Source organism: Meleagris gallopavo, chromosome 5, assembly GCF_905368555.1.
Source record: "Meleagris gallopavo chromosome 5, MGAL_WU_HG_1.1, whole genome shotgun sequence".
NCBI lineage: Eukaryota > Metazoa > Chordata > Aves > Galliformes > Phasianidae > Meleagris > Meleagris gallopavo.
Window position 1 is genome coordinate 47,625,154 of NC_139408.1, and position 22,466 is coordinate 47,647,619.

The window sequence follows — 22,466 nt, forward strand, 5'->3', positions numbered from 1 at the left end:
GGCTCAGCAAATACTGCCTGCGCATGGCACCAGCTCCCAGGTTGTGTTGCCTTCCCAGTGCTGCTAAGAGAAATTCTTTGCTCTCTGCTATTTCTAAACTTGCAAAGAAGAAAATAAGGTAAATTGGACATGACCCCAGAAGATGGAAATGAGCATAAGAGCCTAGCTGAACACGACAAAAGGCACAATCAAGGCACAAATTGCATCCTTTTGTTGTCCCTCTCCCTGAGCCTAGGCACGACTGGCCATATGACATGGTATACGTAAAACACCGCATTCCTCTGGCACATCTGCAGAAAAGTCCCCAGGCAAAGCACAAAGATGGAGCTGCAAACAGAATTCACAATGTCCCATCTCAGAGTGGGGACCTGATCTTAATTTTAAGGATGTTGCTTTGCATCTCCTGTTGTGTTTAAATGCAGCCAGAGGTAGCTGTGGTGCTGCTGCATCCCTCAGGGTGCTGCGTGCCTGCTGGGAGGGTGGCTGTCTGTGTGCACACACAGACGTGTAAGCCTTTTAACAGCACACACACCAAGTTTTTGTGTGTCTCCACGTGCCTGTCTGGCAATGGAAAATCAATCAATAGCTGGTTAGAGACTAAAGATCAGTTCCATTATTAAAAAACTCTCTTTTAATAAAAAGAAAAACATCTGTTCAGACAGTGAACAGCTACAAATTCAGATTGCAGGCTGCAGCCTCATCTCTGCCCTGTGCCCATCGTGTTCAAGGAGTGTATTGCAGATGCTCTGAGATGAGTTTTACATGTACCATTGCAGCAGCCTTGAACAGACACAGCCAGAAGTGCGAGATCTATTCACCAATCTTTCCAACAGATTTTTTCCAAGCTTTTTCTAAAACAAGTTGTCTCATCTGCATTACACCACCACGGACTGTTCCCACATGATATCATTATCTTTTTACTATGCCTTTCCTTACAAACACCAACAGGACTGACAGAACTAAACGTGCACAAACATACACGTGCACATACACACACATGCACATACACATCAGTAAGACACAAAGACACAAACATTTCCAACAGGAACCAGGAGAGCAATGCATGCACACCCTGCAAGTCCAAACACACACAGCATCCCCAGAGAGGGCAGAAAGACTGCAATACACGCAGACACACTGTTGTACACACTCACACACAGAGCACAGCTCTCAGACACAGACACCTGCACACCAGCCTCTACCAGAGATACTGGAGCAGTTTCCCTGCACCAGCTCCTGATGCTCTGCTGAGACAAAAACTTTACACAAGCTGAAAAGGGAAAGGCTTGTGGGGGAGAGAAGAAGCAGGGCAGTGAAGGGATTTTCGGGTACATTTTGCTCAGGGATTTTTTTTTAATTTTTTTATTATTATTTTTTTGGCAGACAAGGATTCCCTTTGAATTGATTTCTTTCTCCCAAGAATTTCCAATGATAATGCGTAAATGAGTCATAGATCAAGAACAGTGACGTGGTGAACAAGAAGGAGAAAGAGCGTATATGAGGGGCACTGGCACAGAAATTTGACAGTACCCCAACTCCCCCCCTTCCTCCCCCCATGCCAAGACATTAATTCTCACAAGTCGGAGAAAATTACTATGCATGAATGCAAAAAGCATGATCAGGAGTAATTAACATGGCTTCATATGCAAATTTTATTAATGCAGAAGTACAAAGTCATTATGCAAATGAAACTTACGTCAACTCTCTTGACAAATATTCATCTCTAAAGCTCAAGTTTCTCCTTCCTAATTTTTTTTTTTTTAATTTTTGGTGTAAAACAAAAAAAAAAAAAAAAAGTGACAAGGACTGTTTGACAAGTTTGCAAAGTTGTTTTTCAACCGGAGAAATTTATTCTTGCATTGTTGATATTTTTTTGTTGTTGTTGGCAGGTACACGACAGCTCATGGAGGAGAGCGGGAGGATGGGGGACGCGGGCTACCAGCAGCAGGCAGCCAATCAAAACGCCAGCGGCTGTAATGAGCGCGATTGATGACTGTTTGGCTTTACTGCAGGGTAATGAACTAGAATCCAGTCTGAGGAGGAAAAAAATATGAATATTCATGAAGCTGTGCTCCTGCCTTTGATGATTAAAGAAATTTTTAATATTCAAATAAGCGCTTGCCAAGTGATTAACAAAGAACAAGCACGCAGGAATATGGAAATGGAGCTGTGGAAGATTTGGGAGTCACAGTCTGTGCAGAAAAGACAGCACAAAAATTCATAAACAAGATAGGCAGATAACCCAATTCAAATCTGAGCAAATAAAGGGGAAAAAAATCCCGTTCTTTTTCATCAGTTTGGATATTGTATCAGTCACTTTGTTTTAAAGCATGAAGGAGAATAACAGCAACCAGTGTAATAAGACCAGGGAAGAATATCCAAACCCTGAGAAACCCAACCCGGCAATTACAAAGTAAGAAGCCTGGGTGAGAAACTGATAGGAAAATGATGGCTAAGTCCACCGTCTGCTGTGGGCTATTGCTTTTCAAAAGCAGGAGCCTGCCTGATGCTGAGAGCCTAGCAGCTCCCACAAACCACCAACTTGTTGTATGTGACCGGCAGGAGCCAAAAGTATCCTGAATAACCCAGCCGATCCCTGCCGATAAATCCCTGCCCTCGGCTACAGGGTGCATGGCAGGGCTCGGCTGCTGCATGCAAGGGGAGGGAGGGAGTGCAGCACAAAGCAGAAATGGTATTGCCAGGAAACGAAAGAGGGGAAAAGTACAAAAAGAAGGTGCAGAAAGGTCTCGGCTGCCCACCCTGGTAATCAGCTGGCAAGAAATGTGCTCTGTGCCGGAGTGAGAAAGGTCCTCCCCTCCCCGCAGGTTTCTGAATAAGGATACAAAAATCCAGCCACGTTACAAAATGTCTGATAAGTTCAGGCTCTCACAGTTTAATAGCTTCACTAAGGATTCACACTGAAGCACATAATAACAATATTAGCTGCTAAAATGACTTTGCAGTTAAAATACATCTAATTAGCAGCCAGCGACATCCCTTCTTTTTTTTCTTTTTAGGAAAAAAAAAAAAAACAACACCAGTTAACTTCAGGGCTACCTTCAGCTACAAGGCAGAAATGTGGCTGAGCTCTTTCTAGTACTCAGAGAACAGTGAGGATAAGGATGTCTTCAAACTCTTCGGATGTTGGAAAACCGACTCACCTGCTTTGTTATTAGATCCTGGGGTTTCACAGGCCTGTTGGCTTTTCTGCAGAGCTTTAAAACCTCTGGTTAATTACCTCCTATTTAAAAACCTAAAGAAAGCACAGTCTAGGTACCGTTTAATAGTTAGCTGATGTCTTCAGAATGTAACACTTCCACTCTGCTCAAGAAAATACTAACAATACAACAGCATGAGGACAATTATACAAAATGCACAAAACGGCCATGACCGGAACATTCAGAGTCGCCGTGAAAAAACATCATGGAGCTAATGGGATTTCTTCCCCCTTATCTGCTCCATTTTTAGAGATACAAAAATATCCACTATTGCTGCACTACATGAAAGAAAGGGGGGAAAAAGAAGAAGGGGGGAAAAAAAATAATAAGAAAGAAATGGTGAAATCTAAGTAAAGATAAGGTTAAACGCACACAGAGGTATTGCTTGGAGACTTTCCTCTGCATAATGCCAAGACCTTTAGAAGATGCCTGTTGTCTCTAGGTGCGTGTGGGAGGGAGAAGTGTGATATTACATAACACACATGCTGCAGTGGCTGTGCACAGCCATGGTGATTAAAAAGCTTGACTGTGAAGCTCAGCTTTCCTTTTCTTGGGCTTTCCGAAGCTTTGTGCCAGACCCTTGAACACCGTAAACGTTATCCTTTGTCTCTGAGGTTCCTTGTCTTTATTTTAATCAATGCATTTTCTTTCTTAATGATACAGAAGCAACTAACAGCTCATGCAGTCAGTTGCTTTGAAGCCCTTCTTAAATGGCAGTTGAGTTCTACCACATAAATGCGAATACTTAATATTTATGCCACATTTTCTTTCTTTCTTTAAAAGCCCCCCATTTACATATTTCTGGGGAATAATGATACTTCAGCAGGGCAGGTGAACATACATTTCAGCATACAGAGTCAATGGGAAAAAGTATTTAGAGTCAATATTGTAAAAATCAGCCCTAAATTTAAGTGGCTTGAATTGAGCATGCAGCTGCGGTTGCCTGTCAGTAGTTAGATGCTGTAATAATAATAATAACAACAACAATAATAACAATAATAATAATAATACGCCTTTCATTTCTCTAGTGCCTTCCACGCAAAAATCTGGAAGCACTTTACAAAGATAAATAAATGGAGCTTGGAACACCCCGTGTGGTTAATAAATATCCTAATATATCTAAATATCCTGTTCCGAACATGTAACTCTTCTCACTGCATAAAATTCCACATCTTAGATCGTCCACACATTTGCACATAGTGTTTTACAGGCTCAGCCACTGTGGGCAGGCCGTGGGGATTTGCACTTACCTAAGAAACCGGGTGTTTTTCCAGGAGCAGCCTGCTAGCACAGTACCAAAACCTGTCCTTTAGGCAAAAGAGGTGTCGATTGTGGCTGGACGTGCTCTGAGGTTTGGATGCTGCGGTATCCCTATAAAAGCTGGGTCCCCAAGGAGCTCCTGCAGGGCCACTCATCCCCACCATGCTTGACACCATACAAGGCTTTGCCCAGAGACGATGGTAATCCCTCATTATGGAGAGCAACCAAGAGGGTGAGGAGGGGAAATGAGTGCAGAATTGGGCCTGAAATATCCTAAACGGTAAGTAAAACACTGGAGATCAACAGATGCAATGTGAATATAACACAAGAAAATAGAGTTTTTTCTCAGCTCAGAGGATACACTTGAAGACAGGATCTGGGTGAGTACACGTCCCAGGGCAGGAGCCACATCCTCTCCTGAAGCTCCGCTTTCCCTTTCCCACCCTCTCATGCCTGCCCTCCTCGGCCCCGCAGTGCCTCCAAGCAGAGCCCGGCTCTCGCTGTGGGGCCTCCAAGTGCCTCACACAATGATGCCCCAATCTGAGCTGCAGTGTCCAGAAGCTACCACAATAAACTAACAAATAACAATAATCACCCTGATCTGGGGAGTTTGTTTTCCAAAAGGCATAAAGGGTTGACAATAAACAGTTCATCAATTTTCCCAACTTTTTTCCCCAACTCTTATAATTAAGTCCCAGGGAGTTTCAATAGTCATAAAAATCTTTGTGGGGATTAAAGCTTTTAGTTCCGATTACAACGTGAGTATTTCTGTATGCCAGCAAATATTCCTGATGTAATTAAAACATACAACCACACCAACAGATGATCACAGCAATGGAACAAGCCCTGGAATTAATAAAGGAACTCGGTGGATGGAAAGAGCTGTTTCACTCAACAGTTATAAAGGCAAAATAGTATAGAAAATATCACTATGCATAAACTGAGCACTTGACCTTGGGAGCATATACACAAGAGGCTAAAGCCCTCCAGGAGCCATTAACACTGGTGGACATCACCTCTGTCTTGACTGTCTGGGTACATGCCCTGCTCACAGCTGCAAACACTGCACCGCGCATGAGTGTCCTTAGGCAGAATATCAATGATGGAGTCAGGCAGGAGTGAGACCGTGGCAGGTCTTCAGTTGTTTGGTCACAGAAATATTTCCTGGAAGGGGGGGGAGTCTGGGGAAAGTAATGCAGGTGAAGTCACTCTTCTACTCTGTGCCTCAGTTTCCCCATCGGTGAAAATCAACTACTGACATCTACCTGATTTTGTTCAGTGTTCTGGAAACCAAAAGCACTCCGTAACAGCAATATGTTAAGCAGCAGCACCATTAACTGTTTCACTGCTGGACCATCAGGTGATGCCAATGCCCCTGCAAAGCACAGATGGACTAACTTAATACACAGTCACAGTTTTGGGAAAGAATCACAGATCTTGTTTTTATGGCTCAGCCCTTGCCAAAAACAATGTAAGTACAGGCACCTTATAAGTGCTGAATTCCAACGTGAAGGACAGCCTACCTGTCCAGTGCGAAAGAATATATGATTTCACAGAGCCTGGGGGTGATGGGGGGCACATTAATGTGCCTACCCATAACTTGCAATTTTGCTCTTATGCAAACACAAACTGAGCACAAACACAGACTGAAGAGCATTTCACTAGCACCAGACAAATTTAAAAAGGCAGATCAGGATGAGTGATCATAACGGGAAAAACAAGCATGGAGATGTTGAAAATGAGGAATTCCTCTGAGTTTTGGATCTCTCTGGAGAAAAGCATTCCTGCTGTATGTGTACAAGTGGGCCCAAATTTCATAACTGAAACTGTCAAATTAAATGAGTAGAGCAATCAACTGGAGAAGGCAAAACAACCCACCAAACTAGGGGAAACCTAAGGATGTAAAGCTACAGTCCTCGATTTACTGGACAACAGCACAACTGAGAAAGAATACTCTCTGAATGGAAAAGATGCTAGAAAATTAAACAAATAACATGATCTTGATCAATAAAAAAAAGTAGACAAATAAACCAGAACTCAGAGGGTCTAGTTCAGACTACTATGTAAGTTAAAAAGGGGGAATAATCTAGAAAAAGCCACATTTCATTTACATGAGGACGGATGCTGCAAACCTATCCCACTCCTGCTGCTGAAAAGCACAATGAAAAGTTTCACTCAAAGACTGAGACACCCAGAATTCAGTCAGTGCTATTCAGATAGGATTACCGAACCCTACCTGAAGAAGTCAAATACGAGTACAGTAAAACAACCCCTGACTCCTTTCAATATGACACAAAACTGCCAAGAGCAAAGCCAGTTTCAGGAAAGCATGAACCATTCTCAGTAGAGGACATTTTTTCATAGATGTAATTTTTCTGGGCTGAAGTCTCTCATAACTCCCAATTCATCAATTTATTTGCTCAGAATAGTACATTTGTCCAGAAGTTGAAAGTGTAAGACACAAAAAGGCTCTCTGTTATCAGAAATGGAAGCTGAAGTTGATTACCTAGGAAAGTGTATTCAAAAAATAAACGAGAACAGAACAGAGATGGCATAGTGTACAAACTGAGATGAAGCAAAAGAATTCCTTAAAATATCCACATTCAGAATAAGGAAGTTGTATTAAATTAATATCTATCACCCTGGTAAAATAAAGGCTGTTAGGTTTTTGTTTTGCTTTTGATGAAAATGTCAGTACACTCAGACATCACGGCAGCTCATTGCTGTACATCACAGCCTAACCAAATCTTTCTGTAACCTCTTGCTTTACAAGCAAAAGCTCTAAAATGTCACCAACTAAAAAATTGAACTAGCCTGTAATTAGTTTCAACAAAGTAGTCCTTTTAACCCTAATTTTCTAGATGTAGATGGCATTTCCAAAGTAAGTGTTACGAACCTTCCTTGAGGACAAGCACAATCAAATTGTAAAATCACAGGCAGTGATCTAATAGTTCTTCCTCTAAGCAACTCTTTTATTTCCCTGTAATAAATTCAAATCCAGTCTTCAATCTCTTAATAGGTGATCAGAGAAAATATACATGCACACCTAAACCACCACAACAAACTATGTTTTAAATAACACTCCAATTGCTAATATAATAAAGGCTGTTGTAACACGTTAGCACTGGTATCATTATTCGTTATGATTCAATATTGTAATGACTGGCTGTAACAGAGGTTTATGTTCTACCGAGGTTTATACCACTATTTAATGTAATTAAGCAAACCGGCAGCCAAAGCCTCTATGGAAATATCATTTCTATCGCGGAGAATTCCCACCAGAAATTCACAGGAATCATAACATGCAAACTTTGATTCTGTTTATTTTTTCTCCTGTTCTGAAACTGATCTGGCATTTCTTGGACTTAGTAGAGAGGAAGAAGGAATTAATTTGGCTTCTAAAGACATGTTATTATTGACGGCACTAATAATGTACAGCCATTGGGCCATCCCCATCCCTCTCGCTGGGCATCGCCGCCTGCACCAGCTTTGCAAAACCCCAGAGCCGGACTTCCCTGTGCTGGAGCCTGGAGAGTGGAGCAGCAGTGGTTTTAAGCAAGCCATTAAAATGCTAATGTTCAGCACAGACCGCATCTCTGCTACTACTGAAAGCTGAACTAAAGCTCCTCTGGAGACAGGATAAGGCCCTTCCAATGTGATCAAAGGGTAAATACATGCAAAGCTCTGATGGGAAAAACAATTTTTTTTCTCTTCTAATTTTTAAACCGAACAGGGAGAGTCCACCAGGTTCACGACATGCATTGAACGTATCTGGAAGCACTGACACCTGAGATCACAACTGAAAGGAGGACAAGAGCAGGTTAAAAAGTTGCTACCTGATGTCAAAGAGGAGCCCTTAGAGTCCAGGACAGGTTCCATCCCTTGGCATGAAGCTACATTTTGGTCATACTCTCTGCAGTTCTGTTGACTGCCGCAGATGTCTCACAAAACATCTGTATGAACAGATTTCACTAGCCCCCCAATACTAAGAGAGCTCAAGCTGCTTCCCCAGCTCCTGCTCAAGTAATAATCCTACACAGGCCTCACTAACGAGCAACACTCAGGGAATAGGAGCTGGCCAGCTCACCTAAAAATAAGTCTTGATTCCCTCTCACTCCCAGGTGCAGAAAACAAAAAATCACTGAAACAAAATCCACACCCATTTGTGGGGGGACACGGAATGGTAACAAGAAAGGGAAAATGTCTGGTTCTGATTAGTGCTATCTCCAGTGTTTTCACCTCCACAACAGCTTTAGAAGGGCTTCTGCAGTAAAAGTTCAGCTTTCCCTAATCTGGGCTCTTAAACTGCTGGGATCTAGTTACATTTTCTCCTTCTCCAGATTTTAATACATTTATTTTGTATCCTAACGTTGGGGGGAAGGATCTCAGTGTCACCGTTAGAAAAAGTCACCAGGTTTTGCAATCCAGCAGCTTCCTTGGCAGAGGGAACTGCTGCTTGGCATCATCTGTTCGTTTGACAAAACTACTATTTCTGGGCACACGCTCAAAAACAGGTAGGAAGCAAATGCTGAGAAATAAGGAAGTAAAAACAGCCAACAGATTTTTCACTACCAAGAACGCCAAGAGTAAACATGATTTATTTAGCTGTGTTTAACATGTCTCTTCTGCACTAGACTGCAGAAATCTGCTTGCATTTAGAGCAGGAGGAGGCGGGGGGAGGGGATGAAAAGGGAATCCATTACGGCGCTCGGCTGGTACTTTCTGAATTGTTCAGTCACACAGTTTTATTGAGTACAAGTATTTTCTAGCCCAAAATACATTCATGTGTCAGAAGAAAGCAGCACTAATCTGCTGTTAATTAACAAGCTGCTGCTAACAAAAGATGAAGGACCCAATTCATACAAGCAATATTTACGTGGGTGTCGCATGATTTTGTCACAAATCTTTTCTTTTTTTTCTCCCCCCCTGCTCCTCCCCCCCCCCAGCCTCCTCCTCTTCCTCAGCGCTGAGTGGTGGGGATGCAATGCCAGAAGACCCAGCTCCTTTTGGGGGCACCCAGGGCAGAGGGTCCTGGCCGGGCTCCCCAAACCTCAGACAGACTCTTACCCAGGGCACTGGCTCCAGGGGTTCCTTTCTCCCCTATCGCACACTCGCAAGCGAAATTTCCTTAAGATCCTTATTCAATTAGGAGGCAGAAGCCATCTGCTGGCACCGTGCCCATGGCAGCAACACTGCTGAGGCTTAGGAAAGTGGCACGAAGCCTCCCATCCTCCATCCTTCCTCATGAGCAGAGTGCGGGCCGGGGAAGGGAATAGCAGCATCTTGGCCCTCACAGGTGCTTTCCCTGTGATTTCACTTTGTTTAATCCAACCATTTTTCTGAGGAATTTGGGGAGAAGGGATGACTTGCCAATGGCACCGAGACCTGGAGAGATTTGGGCTTGTTCATGGTCCTCTGGACGCAGCCAGGCACTTTGGAAAATGAAAGCCATCCACATCTTTCTGCCTCATCTGAGAAATGAGAGCTCCTACCTGCATGTCGCCTGTGGGCAATTTAAAGCTGGCACTGGCAAAGAGATGGGAGGGTTAAAACCAACATCAGGAGCCAGATGAGTACTACAAATCCTTGGGCTTGCTTTACTCTCAGGAACAAAGGTGGGATGGTAGGTTTAGGGAAAGAGCTGATGGTCTCCCTGCTCTACCTGTCAGCCACAAAGATCTGCCTCAAGAAGAGTTACAGAGACAGAGGTAAGCTCTATTCAGCACTGCCATCACCGAGCCAGGGCTGGAAGAAGTGCAGGGACTGAGCAGGGCCTGAGTGGAAAACAAAAGTACTGGAGCACGGTTTTAGAAATGCCAAGTTTCTTCCATAATGGCACACCAGAGTGGTATTTCTGCTAGCACAGCGCTCTGCACACCTAGATTACTGTCTCACCCCACCAACCAGGCTGTTTCCTCCAGTAAAAAACAAGCCTTGCTGGAGCAAATGCACATCTAGTCCTCCAAGTTTTCAGACTGCTCCCCAAAGTATGGAACATTCATTCCCAGTCACACCTCACCCCAGTCAGCCCCATGCTGCCTGTTCCAGGCACAACCTGGTCTAGGCTCTGTGCTGCAGAGGGATCCACCCCTAGATGTGAACCAGCACCAACTGCCCTGCAGCACATATCCAGAGTCACCTCTGCCACTTCAGGACCAGAATTTTAACAAAGCCCTTGCCTAGGCTTTTACAAAGACCAACCTTTTTTTTTTTTTTTTTTTTTTACTTTTTAACAGTGATATTTGAACCTTTAGAAAAGCAAACTGAATGCATTTAAACAAGCACTTTAAAAGAGCTAATGAAAGAGAGAAACATATCCATCTGTATTGCATTCTCCACCCACTATCACTCAAAAAATAAACCTTTCCAGACAGCAGCAAAACCTCCCAACAGTGAGGACAATAGGAGTTCCCAAGCTTCCTGCAGAGGAACAGCCTGCATGCTGATGCAACACCCCACCTGGGTGAGGGTCAGGCTTACTGCCGTCTGCCCCTCGCCCTGAACAAATCCCAGCCGCAGCAAAGCTAATGGAGATTTCATCCAATCCACCACCCCTTCCAACACAAGCAGGTGCCCCTGCCAGAGATCTCTTACAGACAGTGCTGCATCTATGTCTTGCCCCCATTTAAATATTTCTTCCTGAATGAAGAACTTTGCAAAAAAAAAAAAAAAAAAAAAAGGCATTCTGCAGTGGAGTGCGAGGGGACTGCAGTGGGGTCTTGGGTTTTTTTTAGAGGGTTTTGGGGTTTATTGCTTTATCTTCTTTCCACAAAGAGGCCCTGTACCATAAACATTAATCACACGCTATATTCTGCCTTTTAGTCTTGAACAATTATGAGTACAGTTTTGTGATCTTTAGCCATATTTACTGATACTCAAAGGCAGATTCTATCTTGTTAGATTGTTATAAATGGGACCCCAGGGAATCGGCGCACAGGCTGAGGCAGATGTGAGAGCCTTCTCAGAGCTCGCCTGCCTTTCAGCTTTCCACGGCCGAAATTATGAATGTTTTGGGGGAGGGGGGGGAGGGTTGGGGGGCGGAAACAACCTTTAGATTCCTCTGCCAGAGTTATCCATAGACTTAAAAAGTTGCATTCTGCTGAACTTAAGACTTTTTAAGGTTAGCTGTTCAATTTCAAAATGTGGCTTACATGTGCTAGCCATTTGTATCACAAATGTTTCAGACAGACATAGCAGAGGTCTCTAGTTATAAACCATTAAAGAGTAAAAAAGAAACCCACAAATTCTATCTCATTCTCTCTTAGTTAAATATATTGTTTCTGGTCCAGACCTGTTTCACAATACCATAAAATAGAGGCATGTTTCCGACACTAGATTTGAGAAGCTGTCACATTAAAGGTAAACTTTTAATCTGCTGTAGACAAACAGCACACATTTTTATTTCCTGAGTAACAGCTTTGGAGAAATGTTTAAACAAGAATTTAAGAGCTTTGTGGTAAAGCCACATATAGAGGTCTCAGACAGCTACTAGGTTTGAGCTTCTTTTCTTTGTTGTTGCTCATTTTTAATTCTCTAAATAACCTACTTAAAAGTAGACTTCCAGGAGCAGAATAACCAAGACCCATGGTAAGGTGAACCTCCTGGCTTGTGTTAATTTCTATTTCATAAAAAAGAAACGTTTGAACTGAAACACAGGCCTGAATTTCTAGCCATTCATCCTCATCTTTTTATTTTCTCGGGACTTGCAATCGAATGCTCTAAAGAAGATAATTGTCACACAATTAGTAACACATTAGTCCTCCGATATTTTTAATAGCAACCCAGGTTTTTCCCCAAGGCACTTAAAAATGACAGGCTCAGCTACACTCTCCTTTTTTAAAACTCCCATGCACTTTCTTCTTTAAAAACATCCCACATGCATTTCACTTGGTCTGAAAGTACCAGCGCAGATCTTCAGCCTGCCAACGCTTACAGACATGCCTAACTTACTGCACGTCACTAATCCCGCTGAACGCAAGGGGACCATTTGAGTATCTGCAGCTCGGAGCAAGCAAAGAGTGAAACTATGCCTTTGCTGAAGCCAGTGGCAAAACCCTCGCTGCTGCCAATAAGGTTGTGATTTGACATTGAGTTTGTTGCAGGATTGGGACTGTCCTCATTTTAAGGTACTTTCCCAAACTCTTTTTGATTTTTCTCCTTTTTTCTTCCTGCTGTTTTTCCCCCTCACCTCCCACACTCACTCTTGTGGGGCCCCATATTGAGACCACTTGAAAACTTCTGCCTTTCAAATCCCTCCACCAGGGAAACCCCCTCGCTGAGACAGGAAACATCCTTTGCAGGTAAAGCTGAAAGAAACTATTTTGCCCTGCTGTGTGCGTTTGAGTAAACTAATTAAAATCTGGGAACTTTGGTTCCAAACGATGCCAAGAAGCAATTGTTAATATGAGCTGAAGTGAAATGGGAAGCTCCAGACGTTTAAAATTAGCTGTAGGGAAAAGAAGAAAAAAAGAAAAAGAAAAAAAAAAAGCAGTCAAAGAATTTTTTAATTTTACTATAAAGCTGATGCAGTGCAACTTGGACTGCGTGGGGTTAAAATGAGTTTAGGAGCAGCAAAGGGGGAAATCGCTGCTGAAAAGCAGAGGAGGGGGAGCAGCAGCAGCCGCCTCGGAATCGATGCAACGCTGTGAAGAGGAGGCAGAAGTGAGCAAACCAGCTGAACTGCTTGCAGAATTAATCAGTAACAAAGAGACCGGAGCTGTTGGCGGGCTTCAGCCCTTGAACCTAGACTCTGCTCTATAAATTTCAACTTGGAATGGCTCTCTACTTGTTGAAAGACAGGTTGGCTCCAGGCCAAGCCATAGGGGAAAAAAAAAAAAGAAAAAAAAAAAAGCTAAAAAAGATTCTTTCTTGCTCAGGAAACTTCCCTTCAGTTTCTAACTCTTTTTATGAGCTAGTAATAGGGCACTCCAGAAAACGGGAAACGGAAGGCGGGTATTGAAAGCAAAAAAATGAGCTAGGAGTTGTTTTAATAAAGAAAATAAAACAAGTAGGTGCTAAATGCAAACCTGGATCTTGCCTGCACGCAAGTACATCAGCCCAAACAGAAGACTTTGGAGCACTCTGCCAATAATTCAAAGAAGACTTTTACAGTTATATTAGCTGGCTACAGGTTTGACTGAAAATAATAAATGTCTTAAAGGAAGAACAGGGCTGTTCAATCCCCATCTGCTGCCTTGTCTTGTTCTCTCATCCCCCACCACTCCGCCTTGTTTAAATGACCGTCACAAAAGCACTGGGTATTAAACAAATGTAGATCCATCGTTTATTCAGCAGCATATCTTTTTTTCCTTTTCTCCTTTTCTCCCTTCAAAAACGAAAATGCAGGAGAACTGACCCTCTCCTCTGCCTCTGCTCATTGCAGCTGCAGTCACCAGTACCTTCCCAACGTAGTGCTTTTCCAGCATGAGTAGACAGGGAGTGGGCTGAGACTGAGTGAGGGGATGGTGTGTGGAGGGGGGAGCTGTCAAAGTGGAAAGAAAGAAGGCAAACATCTATTCAGAGGCCAGACACGCTGAGCAAGGTCAGCTGCAGAGGCACAGCCCCTTGCAGTAGCTCTGCAATTACATCCAAAGTCTGCTTAGCACCAAGAGTCCCGGGATCTGCATGCAGCGGCCGGATCGGAGGATCTAGGGCAGCGGGAAGAAGGTGTATAATGATTTTAATTGCTCTTCCGAGATGCTAAAGAGTAGATGAGATGCTCTTTAGCTAGAGCAGGGGGCTGATGCTCTGTACTGCTTGCAAGAATATGCACAGATAAAATACACTAATGAGAGAGTGGAGAGAGAAACGTGGTAAGTGCTAGCCGTGATCAAAAGGTGAAAAAAAAATCGAAATAAAATGCAGCCTAATCAGAGCGTGGAGGACAGGGAAACACAATCTCTCCACCAAAAGTGGCTGTTAAGTTAAATTAGATTAATCACTCCCACCTCCCTTCCTCCCCAAACACCCTTATTTTTAATGAAGGGGCTAACTCCTGTAATGCTGAATGCTGGCCAAGCTGCTGGACATTTAAAGCTATATATGTAACACGCCCACGACACACACACATCTTGTGCTTCCCCTTTCCAAGAAAACTGGGATCTGCTACCTGGTAGGTCTTTTTCCATCAGCATCTTTTTCATGACCCTGCTGAGGGACCTCTGAACAGTGTCCCCCACATCTCACTCCAGAAACAAATGACCAAATGCCAGAACAGAGGAGTGAGAAGGAGCGAGTTTAAGAGCTGTTGGGCTTAGTAGTGGTTTGTGCTGATCACACTTGAATCTTTCTGCAAAGGCATACATGCAAAGAGGAAAAAACAACAACCACTAAGTAACCACTTCACATCTGCCATTAAGATTATTAAACTTCTTACAAGCGGTATTTACCCCACCTTCCCCACTACACACAAACATACACACACCCCCAAGCTCTCCAGTGTGGCAACTGAGAGCCAAGAAAGCTCTCCTCTCCCTGCTGCAGCAACCGCATTTATTCCTGTTAAGGGGTTAACGATTCGTTTCCACTACTTCTCTCGAGAAAACCTACAATGAAAACATTGGCTCACGAAAGTGTTCTCACTGCCAGAATGCCACAGCGCGAGTGAAAAGTCCGTTTTGTTTTCATTACATCTCTGGGATTTCCGGCTTAACTCCTGAGCTTAGACACCAAATCCCTAGATACCCCACCCACCCACTTTTTTAAAAAAACACTTATGTTGCACAGCCCACCAATTACCATTTGGAGGGTGGGAGGGAGTGGGGAGAAGGAGCCATGCTGAAAATGGTGCTCTCGTTGGAGCGAACACGTGCGTCTCCCAAGCTCTCAGAGCTACCCAGTGTCTCCAGGCATGTAGTGTTGTCTGCTGAAAATGCAGTTTTATTTCCATACCTGGCCTCTCTCCTGTATTTCTCACCCCCATCTTACCACTCTGACACAGACCCGGATCTCAGCCCCAAATCTATGTCCTCACAAGCGATGTGACGTGACATAGAAATCCAAGCATTTCTTGTACAAAAGGTATGATTACTTCACAAGGTTGTTGGTTTTTTTTTTTTTTTTTTTTTTTTTCCTCCAGTTATGATAGAAAAATGTTCCAATCTCAAAAAAACACCAGAAAAGTTCAGCCTTTATGTCACAGCCGATTTGGTCACTGTGTGTATAGGCAGCGCAATTCAAACATGGGCTGAGAAAGAAAAACAACTGATGGAAAAGGCACGAAGGGAGGCTACCTCACTCCATAGCAGCAGTTCTGTCCTGCTGAAGCAAAGGAACCATTTCTGTGCCTTTATATATTTATTCACCACAGGAGAGTTCCAGCAACTTTTTGCATCTAGCTTTTCTGTTTTATATTGCTTCCATGCAACCAGCTTTCTCTTCTCTATATTCCAGTGCAAAATTCCCCTGCAAAATCATGCAAAATCCTTTCTTGTAGGCAGTGCTCCTCTGAGCACAGAAGCCTATTATTATTAGTCACATCAAAACAAATGCCAAAACAGTGTATATGATTATTAGGCACTACTTTTACTTTGCTTCTGACAGCTCCTAGCGAAATTGTCAGGAAAAATGACTAATGACTGGCTGACCAGTGCCTTTTCATCACTCACTATTAGTGTTTTCAAAAATCTACCGATCTTTCCATGCTAATAATGATCAAAGAAATACACAGTTTCTGGTCTCCCACACATGGCTTAAGTCATTTCACAAGAGGTCCCAAAGAAAAGCAACAAAACATCTTGCTGGGTGACATTTTGTCTGGACTCTACCTCTGAAAAAGTCCAGAATCAGAAGAGGGAAATGGCAGTGCAAATTTGATGCAAATGAGCAAATTTTGCTCTTACTGAGTTACTCCAGACACATGTCCACTTCAGAACAAATTGACCAAATGACCTTCTTAAAATCTCTCATCAGCCTGCAAAATGGCACTTGTGTTGTAAAGGTTTTGCCTAGCGTTGTCACAATATAGCCTAAGTAAGATGACTGTAAGTGGGAGTGATTAGAAAGAAAAAACACCTGCAGTGACCTCCCTTTTTCCAGTCCGGCACCCTGTGCTTGGGGCAGGTCTCTGCCCACACGACTCAGCCGATCTGGTAGTGCACCACTGCTTGCAGGGAAGTTAACCAAGGGGAACCAAGGCAGCACGGGGCCGGTGGGACTCTGTGGGCAGCTGCTCCACTCCTGCACCATTACTCACTCTCCCTGCCCATGGGAGGTCTGCTAACCACGTGCAGAAGGCAGAAAATAACTTTGAAAAACAGGATGGTGAGAGGAACAAAACAAAACAAAAACTGGCAGGGAGAACTGAGGGCAAAATATTCCTCAATGCCTTTTTTTTTTTTTTTTTTTAGCTTATTTTTAAAACTCTATGTGATTAATTTCACACTTGGCTATTACAGATTCTGGGAAAGCCTCTGCCAGACTCTGGTGCATGGCGAGTCTGGACCCCGGACAGGACACAACCAGTGGCACCGTGGTGACAAACGTCAGGGAGGGCAGCCAATGGGCCCTGGGCAACAGCAGTGGAGAGGATCAGAAGACAGTGCTGGAGCAGTGCCACATGGGTGCGGTGAAGTTCAAGCAAGGGGAAATAAGTTTCGTAAGAAGCAGGTTTCTCACCTTCGGCTATTCCCCAGATTAACGTGGTGCTCACCGGTGCCTGCGCGGGACACACTGGGCAGCACGAAGCTGCCTTATCCATGATTCAGAGAGGCTGCGATAGGGCAGTGGCTCCCTGTGCAGGACTGCCTGTGAGACAGAGCCTTTATGGGGACACACATGTGACCTTCAGCACCAGCACATCCCCACACAGGCTGATGGGCCACCTTTAGGCATACTTCCCTTTCCCCTTCCTTTCTCCTAGCCCACCAACCCACTGCATACAGGGGAAACACCACAGAGGGGTGCTGAGTGCTCCCCAGGGATCCCCCAGAGGGACCACATCCCTCCTCAGAGGCTCTGCTCCTGCCACAGCCCCACATACAGCCTGTGGCTTGCACAGTCCCCCAGCCCATCTCCTGCTTCAGCACTGGCACCACAGGAAAGCCCTTTGCTGTGCTCTGACTGGCCCCACAGGCAGCCTGAGGGCTTCACACTATCAACATTTCAGCAGCCCCTTGTCATGCTTGAAACACACCCCTGGAAGCAACCCAAGGGGAGGGTGGCCAGAGCCACCAATACTACAACTGGGCAGGGGGCCCCAGAGGAGATCCAGGCTCCCCCAACACGGCCCCCACGCTGCCTCTGGCGCAAGCAGAACTATGGGTGAGATCAGCCGCCTTGTTTTTCTCCCTGTCACCCAAAGCAGAAGCTCAGCCGAGGCCTCTGGGGGCAGGAGGTTTGTTCATTAACCCGCTGCCAGCCCCGTTGTGCCTGACGCCTTCGCACACCCCCTGCCCCGCAGCGTCCCTCGTGCTGCTCAGAGGCACCAATTAGCAAAACACGTTGCTAAACACCTGACAGAGCCACAGAGGAGTAGGAGGAGGAGGCCAGGTAACTCCTCTGCCACCAGGGAATGCCTGGCAGGCGCAAGAGAAGGAACAAGCCTGGAAAAGCCTCACGAAGGGGATTTCAGCTGCAGCCCAGGTTTCTCAGGCTCTGTTACCACACGTTTCTGGTAGCCTCTTCTTCCCTGCATGGCATTTTTCCTAGCCTGGCTTTTCAGGGCACTCCTGCCAGACCCACCAGATTGGAGAGGGGCTGAAAGCAGAACTCAGTGCCACAGCTGCCCTAGGAAGGGCAGTAGGGCATTAAGGATGGCCCCCATGCCCTTCAGTGTCCGGGACACTCTTTCCAACCTGCCCGGTATTGCTGCTGTCAGCTGTGGATTTCTTTTAGTTAGTGGTTTCCTCCCCTCGTGTGCGAAGGCATCATGATGGCTGCCTGAGTCCTATGGCTGATATGGGTGCACGGGTCCATAATGGTACATTGTAAGTGAATGTCTCAGAGTAGACAGCAATAATAATTAGCTGTCATGATTTGAAAAAAGGATAATCCATGCCATTGAGTTAACAATCACTCACACAACACACATGGATTTAACTAATCTTAATTTGGAGAAAAATAACAATTCTAAATATATCAAATAGCCTATTTCATGGCAACCTGCAACGGTGTTTATCTCTGGCTTCCAGCACATGCGAGTTATTTAGTTTCTCTCACTGGCAGTTTTACCATTCAAAAGCCTGAAATGAACATTCATGGAGCAGGGGTTGCAGTTAAATCCTGCCTCTGACAGAGAGCCTTTTTTTCATGATGCACATCTAGTTCAAGTACATAATGTATGGAGACTAGCGTTGGCGGCTGGGACAGGATGAATGAGGAATTCAAATCAACTCCCTTCTCTTTCCTTGCACTGTCTTTGCAGAAATTAACTCTGTCTTAATGAACCTCTGCTGCTGGTGTTGTCATGTGTCTATGAGGGTACACTGCCCAGAGCACAGAAAGGGGAGATACCGTCAGTCACAGCACAGCCACATTTCCAGGTCCCTCTTCAGCAAGAACTGCTCATCTAGTCATGCCTAAAACCTCATAAACATGAAAGCTAGGAAGAGGTACAAAACACAGCAGTGATCAAACTTTTCCAGAATACCTGTTACTGGTGAAGCGAAAGAAGTGGTGGCTGATAACTCCTAGCTAATTCATTGGCCTTGCTTTGTTTTGCTGCGCAACAATCTGATACATCTGCTCGATGCTATCACATCTCCGTATGAGAGGCAGAACTGATCTTCAAACAGGCCAGCCGATTTGAAAAAAAGCCTTTACAGGACAACCTGCTCCTGAGCAAGGCACTTCCTCACAGTGGCAGCTAACATGTTAGCACATACCTTACGGACAGAGGTAACTACATGAAAGCCCCTTGAAAAGCTTGGATTTGCAAGTTACCAGTCCGGGAAAGATTACAGAGTTCATTATCAGAAGGTCTTTAAAAACTGATTGCAGAGATAAAGTTGCCATTATCTCTACTGAAATGTCGGTTAGAGATTTGCATTGCATTGCATGCATGCAAAGTCTTGCACATTCCTGAGCTCTACCTGTCTCCCTGTAAGCAGCAAAAGGTCTGTTATGTGGTTGGGAGGGATTCAGTGACCAGAACGAATGGAGTTACCAAGAAATAAAGAAAGAAAAGAAAAAGAAAAAGGGAAGTGAAGACCTCACAACTAGGGAGCACCCCGCATCAGAATTAATACTCGGTGAGGTGCTGCATCCCAGCACCTTTGTGCCCAGAGGGAAGAAAGGTGCAAGGGGCAGAGCCACGCTCAGCACTTGATGTACCCTGGCTGCGCTCAGCTCTGGGAAGCTGTAACATTTTGCGGCTTAGTCACACAGCAGAAGGCCGCACAAATCATTTCAACTAAATAAGAAGGTCTACAAAAATAACACGAGATCAAGGAGAGGAGCTGAAACCTATTTGAGGGCAGCAGCGGTGGCAGCATATTTCAGGGAGCCGGAGAGGCGAGAGGGTGATTTCTGGTTTCCCTCTTCAAATATAAAGACTCAATTATCTTTGAACAGCTTGCTTTACACATGAATTGACACATTTATTTTACAATAAATAACTGAAAGTTATCTATGTTTCCTTTACTGTTAATCTACACAAAGAAATAATAAACAGAGCTTGTCTACAAAAATGCAACTACTGCAGTCCTCAGAATTCAATTAAGCTAAAATAATTAATGCTTCCACCATATTAAATTACTTTATACATTTGAGCCACTGAAGTTTTTTCATTCTTTAATCTTTTTCGCCTTTTTATTTAATAAAAAAAAAAAAAGTTATTTTCAAAGGGGGGGGGAGGGACTTGTCTAGGAGGGGGAAAAAGAGCATGATTTGCTGTTAAAATGTAATGGTCTCCTTTAGCTGACACAGCATGTAGAGTGTTTTGTGCCTTTGATTAAAATAACATTTTAAATGCTTTGAACAAACATATCTCCCCATACTTCTAAGGGATTATTTTACATATTTCTTGGTGGAATAAAGAAATTCATTCTTCCTGTCGCAGTACAGAAAGGCTAAGAATATCTTTCGTCACATATAAAGTAAAAATACTGTAGGCTGTTGCATTATTACCAAAAAAATAAAAAAATAAAGGGAGGGGGTGGCGAGGTGGGAGAAAGCTGCCTTAGAGATTAAGTTTCCCTTTTATGAAATCGTATTTAGTCTCTTTTTTTAACAAATCTAACAACAATGCTCTACAGCCGCTCACTGGGAAATACCTTTAATGTTAAATGCAGATTCTGATTTTCTTGGCTAATGCAGAAAGCCTTTCTATTGAAATATAAATAAGGGGTTTGGTATATCCCACTAAAGCCTTTCCAGTGAATGACTTCTGTGGGTTTTTCATGGCTACCCTCCATGGCTGTAATGTGAGGCTTTTATCCTACTATTGAAAACTATCCGTTGCTATTAAAAAAAAATATGGAAGGACACTGCACCTTTTATCTCAGAGCTGGGCTCCTAATTGAGAAAGCATTATTACTGCACTATTTAGTGGATGCCCCTATCTCCATGCACCGTTGAGAAAATGCCAATCAAATGATAAATTCTTTTATTTTTCTCAATTCAAAATCTTTCCTACGTATTTTCATTTGATATTCAGTTTAGTCTGAAAGAGATTAGGTGCTCCAGATTGGCTTTTAATTTTTATTTTTTTTTAATGACTTTTCCGCATGTGAACAAAACCTTCACCCCTCTCTCCCTGCAGTTTTTCTACATGGCAAAAGTTCTGCTTGTGTTGATGCTGACCCCCAGGAGCTGGGAGAGGACAGCACCCTCTGAGCTGAACATGCCCATTAAAGTACTTTGTTTCAGAATGAACTTGGGCACAGATTGGTAAAAGGTGAGATCTGGAGTGCAGCTATAGTGTAGTTTTCCTAGACCAGCCTTTCTAAGCACTGGGTACATACTGCAAGTGACCGAGCACAACCAGCTTACAGGTATTGGGAGTGCTCAGCACCACTCAGGAGGCCTTCAGCAGGCAGGAGGAGAAGCAGTTCCTGAATACTTCTCCCATCAATTGTGAAGGAAATCTAGCCCTCAGAAAGCTGTTACACCACGAGGGATTCATCTCTGCCAGGAAATGCATTTACAGCTTCTAAAGGATAGGGTAAGAATGAGGTCAGGACTTACGGTAGGGATGCTTTCAGTGCTACAGCAGAGGCTGCCACTGCTCTTGCCCCCTCAAAGCTACCAGCTGCCCTGTATTGAGGTGATGTCTGCACCCTTAAAGATTCCTGGAAGATGAGGTAGTCAATGGATAGGATATGCCCCTTTCTACTAGGCAGATCACCTGGAGGTCTGAGGACTGCAGCAGTTCAAAGCCCACATCCCCATTTACACAATGACCAAACTGTTCAGAGGTGCTGGGGAGGAACTCACACACCTCCAGTGCTAAAAGAGAGAAAGCTGAAGCTTTGATTGTAAAGATAGGAACTTAGTACTACTCTACTGGGAATCTCCTCGTGGGAACGTCTCTACTACAGTCAGGTTTCTGGACTGTCAGATCTAATCCTGTAGGACACTTCCTAGAGAAATTGGGATAGTGGCAGCAAGACAATTTGCCACTGGTCTTCTTCACTGGATGCAGTCAATTTGAACATAAAGGCCAGTTTGAGGGGAGCTCCTGCTGTGTAACACAAAAAACCCACTCTCTAGCAGGGAGCACAGCCCTTCCTTTCACTGTGGCAAACAGCATGTGCTGTGCTGCAAAGAGAAGAAACACCCTGTGCTCCACAAGCTGTCCCGCATCATGCACTCTGCAGCAGCCATTCGTTTCCCAGCAGTTCACCAATGTGGATGCCATCGCTGCCTGTCTAGCACCAAGCCAGGGGGATCCGCTGAGAAAATGCTAACTGCTAAATCCTATCTGAGCACCACGGCTGAGGGGGTTAGGAAAAGGAAATGCCCGCAGTCTGCTCACCTGGGCCAGTGTCTTTCAAAAATCCCATTTGGGGAAGTCTATGCGAACAGAGGTGTCCCACACCCAGTTCCGGC

The 22,466-nt window shown here is 44.2% G+C and overlaps 1 protein-coding gene across 3 annotated transcripts in view; it reads right to left on the minus strand.

Annotated features, from left to right (window-relative positions):
* BCL11B (BCL11 transcription factor B) overlaps nt 1-22,466 on the minus strand; it is a 94,838-nt gene that overhangs the window by 57,634 nt on the left and 14,738 nt on the right. The gene's annotated exons all lie outside the window — the stretch shown is intronic.